Genomic DNA, 6331 nt, shown 5'->3' with positions numbered 1-6331 from the left:
ATTTTTTGTTAATTTCATGAAAAACACAATAAAATGGCTCTACCTTTTTCTGTCAAGTATGTCAGTAAACAGGCTTAGGTATAATTTTTTTAACTATAAACAGAGAAAATATTCGTACCTTTTCATGTCCTCCATGCAATATTAGTCTGAGATGACAGAATACTTCTGGTTAAAACAGAGTTATATTGCCTGGATTCATATAGCTTCGGTTTCTTGCAGTACAATTGGGATATCCAATTTAGAGTTTTTTTATCAACTCAGCGTCTATGCACCTATATGCACCTATAGGGAGAGGGAGAACTAGGAAATCGCCTGCAATTGTCCATGGAAACTTGCATTTAATCATTATTTTAGCTATAAATAAAGCTATAAAGTTAAATTATTTCATACTTCTATTTGGAAAATAGCCAACTTTTGATGGGGTAGGCCACAATTCAAAATCGCCACTGGTTTGTTTACTCTGAACGTGATAAGTGATTATTAGGAAGAGTTACAGTTATTTTGTAGAAGGTCTTCACATTGCTGTTGATGACAGCCTCATGATCATGACACATTCTGTCCTGATGACATCAGCAGGTCACCCCCTCCACAATTCCACTGTTTACTGAAGTTCAGTGTCTGATGCGGGTCATCATATCAGTTATGAGCTCATGTTCTTAATTTTAATGCTACAAGAATTCAAAAACAAATAAAACACTTACCTGAAGCCCTATACGGTTGGGTGCTGGTGGTAGGACTGCAAGAAAAAGAAATAAAGAATGAAAACTGTGAAGAAGGAGGAAAATAGTTTGATTAGTTTGATATGATAATTCGGGGTGTTCTTTCAACTGTGCACACTTTTATGTCCCAGGTTTATTTTTATTATTATTTTTAAAAAGTGTGAGAAAGTTGTTTTTTTTTAAATACAGATTTGAAATGCTTTTAGTTTTCAGAACTATGATTATCTAAAAATTCGAACACAATTCATTCTGCAATTGGTGGTGTGGTGAAACTGTCAAACATTCAACAGTGGTGGATGTACGTTGCACTGTTGGACATTGTTATTCTGTGGAGGAATTGAACAAGTGAGCGTGTGAAAGGGGATTTTTTCCAAACGTCCACAGGGTGCTTGTGTCTGTATATTTGAAAAGTTAATGAAATCATACAGATGCTATAAAATGATTCCAGCTATCAATAATTTTGAATCTGCATATTTACTGACATACTTTTGTGAATTCCCGGCAAACACTGTAAAGAAGACAGGGTGTGATGACCACATGAGTATCTGTGTCAGAGGATATTTTGGTATCAGATGACTTCATATCACACGTATGGTGTTTGGTCATACCCACACGGCATGAAGCCTGAGTGTGTTTGTTTCCATTGTGACACAGCATGCTCTCACTTGGGTATCAGAGGACTCTGGACTGGAAGCTCCTGTACTCCATAACATGACTGCACTTGATGAGCCGTGACTGGACAGTAAATGGTCTTCATGAGAAGTTGGGGCTGGTTTTCAGTCTGCAGATGAAACAGTGGTGTGTAAGTGTTCTGAAATGAGGAAGTGTAGTCCCCTCTCTGTTTCTTTTTCAGTCAAGTGTAAATGTTAACACGGTTTCTATTTTCTTACAATATCAATTAGAATAATTTTCACAATAATATATAAAGACTAGTGCTGGGCTTAATCGTGATTAATTGCATCCAAAATAAAAGTTTGTGTTAACATAATATATATGTGTATACTGCGTATAATTATTCTGTAAATACACACACATGCACGTATATATTTAAGAAATATGTGCATGTATATATTGTATGTATATTTATACATAATTTATATTATATATAAATATTAACATTTTATATATAAATAACACATTTTTATGCTCAAAACATAACAATATACTGTGTCCTTCTGAACCTCTGTCTACAGCTGGACAGTGTAACTTCACAATATTAATAATTAATATTTGTTTTACAGTGTTTTTTTTATAATGTTATAGTTTATTCATCCTAATTTTTTTTTTTAACAAGGCACTGCTTCCTTAAAGAAAATGGCCTTGCTTGGTTGAATTGCTTTTGTGTGAATACGTAACAAGTGAAGTGTGCTTTAGTATTGGTGTCTTTTTGACTGAAGTTGATGTGTGTTTGTGTGTGGGGGGCATTAAACATGTCCCCACATAGATGGCAATATTTGAAATCCATGTCCTATAGGAGACCTTTTTTGATGTTTTCTATAAGGAAAACCACTTATAAATCATTCAGAATGAGTTTTTTTAAGTAAAAAATGCAGATAACTTTTGTAATGAAAGGTTTAGGGGTAGGTCACATAGAATATACAGTTTTATGATATAAAAGATACAGTATAAAAATAATTGTTTAATGTCTATGAAATGTCTCCATAAAACATGAAAACCCAAAATTGTGTGTGTGTGTGTGTGTGTGTGTGTGTAGTAGGATAACAGGGTCAGAAAAAAAAACAAATCTAGGACAGATGAACAATTAATCATTTCCTGCAAATCTACAAATACTCACAGCAATTGAGCATTACTCAAGACTGGAGTAATGATGCAGAAAATTCAGTGTTTCCAGCACAGGATTCAATTTCATCTTAAAATATAGCAAAACAGAAAATGTCTCGGTAACCCTCGTTCCCTGAAGGAGGTAATCACAATTACGTTACTTCGAATGTGAGCGACTGAAAGAGAACAGTTCTTTTAAATTGTAATAATATTATAAAAATATTATTCATAAAAATATTACTGTTTTGACCATGTTTTTGATCAAAGTAATTTGGTAAGCGGTAGAGACTTTTATTTTTTCAAAAACATTTAAAAAATCTTATACAATTTCATATACAAATGTTTGGGGTTGGTATGATAAAGAAACAAATAACAATCAATTTTATAAAATCAGTTTATAGATAAGATCATATAATGAGGAATCAAAATTGAAAAAAATGTGTTATGACGTCAAAACCATTACTGTAATTGTATGCTAATGTTATCAGTGAATCCTGTGAGGAAGACAATGTGCTATTACCCTTGTCCAGTTTGATAAAATGTGTTAAATAAAGAATCTTTAAAACTCTCCAGCGCTACTTGCAAACTTCACTGTTTCTCTAGAAACATTTGCTTGAATCATACTGTTCTGCACCATGACATTGGGTTGTTAAAGTTCTCCTTTTGAGAGACCGTCATAAAATGAAATTAGGACACAGGTCTGATGTATGGTCAGAAATCTATAAATCTTTAAACTCAGTTTGGCAATTCTGAGACTAAAAACCATGAGGGATTCACAGGTGCCAAACCTGTTTCTCAATAAAACAAAAATTGAAATTGTGTTGCAAGTACAGTTTCATGAAATGAAACTCTTTGTTTCAGTGCAAATAATAACAGTTTAGCCTATTCAAATAAACATACTGGAACACCGGATGAAAACTGAATCCCCCAAGTCAAATGTGCGGCCATACCCAATCATTTGCATGATTAAACTATGCTGTCGTTCCAAAAACATTATTCATGTAGCAATACACTGAACCTGCAGCCATAGTGTTGATTGCTGAATGCCAATTCACAGGTGCTGCTATTGACAAACTGTTTGTAAAAGAAGAAAATAAAAGTGCATAAAGAGTTACTGTAGAATCTACCGTTGCAATAAAAATTGTAAACACAAATAATCAATTCTGATTGAAATCCCTCCATGATAGCATGCACTGAAGATTGTGTGAAATTGCACTGAAAACTTCCATTCCATTTCATCAAGCTACGCATTATTTCTGCATTTACTGTTTAAATCATCGGTCAAATTAAGTCTTCACAAAGAAAATTACAATATGGCAAATCAACATGACAAAGTGGCTTTAACTAAATAATTCTAAAACCTTTTTACAAATACTATGCACTTTTAAAACTCATGGAAGTCAGTTTAAAAAAGGAGGTCAGTGTAATGGAGTAATTTCTATAACAAGTGATAAAACATTGTTAAAGGATTAGATTGATGTCTACTGTACCTTTGTGGCAATGAACATGTCTAGGATGCCATATCCTCCTTGATAATTCAAACCGTTTATAGACTGTACCTTTTTACCTCCTAATTATGATGAATTAATTTGTTGCGCTTTCAAGAAGACAACAGGACAAGAAAAGAAAAAAAAAGTGTTAATAGAGTGAGGGGCAGAATGAGGTTTATTGTTTATTGACTCTCTCAAGGCCCAAAACTCAACATTAAGAAACCGTGTTGAAAGAAAACTCCCTTTGGCTAACATACTCCTCCACTTCCCCACTTCTGTTTCTCTCTAAGTACATATTTTTCACTCTGTTTATATCTTTTTCCTCCATCTTTTTCTTTACCTCTTTCTGCCCCCATGCACCCCACTTATAGTTTGAGTTATGTTTTTTGGACAGAATTATTATCTGAGCTCCAGAATGCAGAAAAGCAACAAATCACTCAGGGACTATTCTGTTCCCCCAGCATCTCTGGGGAATGTGCTGGTAGCAATCAAATTAGTGCAATCCATTAAGAGATTTCACAGCTGTCAATGATGTATAGTGCAAAAAGTTCATTCTTTTCTCCCTGGACTCTTTCAGAAGAGTTATTGAGTGAGTTCAGTGTTATATTGGAATCAATGGTGTGTTAGAGTGTATATACTGTATTTAGCTGTCTTTGGAGACGGCGTATCTTTATTTAGGATTTACAAACTAAATGTGTCAAATGTCCACACCACATAGATTCTGTATACTAAATACTATATGAATATCAGGCTAGTCTCATCAGAGCTAAGGTGCACATTTGGACAAAGTATGGCAACAGAATGGCTGGAACAAGAAGGTAGATGGAATGATAAAAGCCATGGGTTTGCTATCATAGGCAGCTCCCCTTGAGGAAGTTAAGGTTTACAATTTTTTTTTTTTTCCAGACTCACTTAATGCTGTGAGCAATATATATTGCAATGTTCTCTGTATCTCGCCCAGCAGACCTCCCTACCGCCACAGATGCGAGCAAAATGGCATTTGTATGTTCATTACTCACTTGGAGTGGATCACTGCGGTCTGGAGATTGAATGGATCCACCTTTTCATCTTACAGAGAATTCCTGGAATGTTTCCAAGCGGTTTTTGAACATGCCAAGAAGAGTAAAAGAGCTGAGGATCTTCTCCTGGGGCTCACGCATGGAAAGACACCCACCTTGGAGTACGCGCTCACATTCTGAACTCCGGCAGCTCGAATCAATCCTGTCGTTACGAGGGAAAGGACTTTGATCAGTTTGTCCATCTCACCATCCAGATTGACAACATCGCTCACATCGCTCCAGCCTCCGCTCAATGAGCGCTTTGTGCGTCATCTCTGCACCACCTGCTTCACATACCTCCAATGATGCCTACGAACCCATGCAAATCAACGCCTCAAACATATCCAAGGAGGAGAGGGACCCTGAAATAAAGCATGTACTGCGAAGGAGCTGGTCACTTTTGTCTCCACTGCCCTCGACGACCTACACCTGTTAATACTTTAGCCTTAGTTGACTCTGGGACAGTCTGGAATTTTATGTCTAAAGATTTTGCCCAGGTCCACGAGATGGCTCTAATTAACTGCACATCCCCGCTTTCAGTTGAAGCTGACAGACGCCCACTTGGCACAGGCTGCATCACACACACATGACACAAGAACTTCACATAAGTACTGGTCTGCTTCATCATGAGAAAATCCATTTCTACATTCTCCAAGTTCCTCGCATGCTGGTAATTCTGGGTCTACTCTGGCTAAGGAACCAGAACCCTCATTTGGAGTGGACGAATGGACAGCTGGGGAGATAGCTGTTTTTTGAGGTGTCTGTCTACCGTCAAACCCTTTCTGTCCTGAAGTATCTCCGAGCCCTGAGATGAATCCCTTCTGCCAGCCGAATACCACGATCTAGCCGAAGCCTTCAGTGAAGTCAAAGCTACCAGGTTACCACCTCATTGTGAATATGATCATGCCATTGATCTCTTACCTGGTACCACACCACCCAGAGGCAGCATCTTCCCACTGTCCCAACCTGAGACTGAAGCCATGCAAAAGTACATCGAAGAGGAGCTCGCAAAGGGGTTCATTCGTCATTCTACTTCCCCAAAGTCATCTGGTTTCTTCTTTGTTAATAAGAATGATGGAGAACTGCGACCTTTTATTGACTACAGATCATTACATGAATGCACAGTTAAGTTCCGTTACTCGTTGCATCTGGTACCTGCCGCTCTAGAGCTCCTTGGCACGGCCAAATATTAAAAAAAGCTAGACATACACTCTGCCTAAAACCTGGTTCGAAAAAGAGAGGGGACGAATGGAAGACTGCATTCTCCACTATCTCTGGGCAT

At 37.0% G+C, this 6331-nt stretch overlaps 1 long non-coding RNA gene across 1 annotated transcript in view; it reads right to left on the bottom strand.

Annotated features, from left to right (window-relative positions):
- Positions 1–260: 260 nt before the first annotated feature.
- The window catches only part of LOC148998451 (uncharacterized), a 77221-nt gene continuing 71150 nt past the window's right edge, over positions 261–6331 (bottom strand). The window contains exons 2-3 of the long non-coding RNA XR_016159774.1: positions 1385–1500; positions 261–736 (exon numbers count right to left, since the gene is read on the bottom strand). This is a non-coding gene — a long non-coding RNA (uncharacterized LOC148998451). The remainder of the gene's footprint in view (positions 737–1384; positions 1501–6331) is intronic.

This window comes from Pimephales promelas, chromosome 1 (genome assembly GCF_988280905.1).
Source record: "Pimephales promelas chromosome 1, fPimPro1.hap1.1, whole genome shotgun sequence".
In the NCBI taxonomy this organism is placed as follows: domain Eukaryota; kingdom Metazoa; phylum Chordata; class Actinopteri; order Cypriniformes; family Leuciscidae; genus Pimephales; species Pimephales promelas.
The sequence above is the reverse complement of the archived record's forward strand: the minus strand, read 5'-3'. Positions and strand labels throughout refer to the sequence as shown.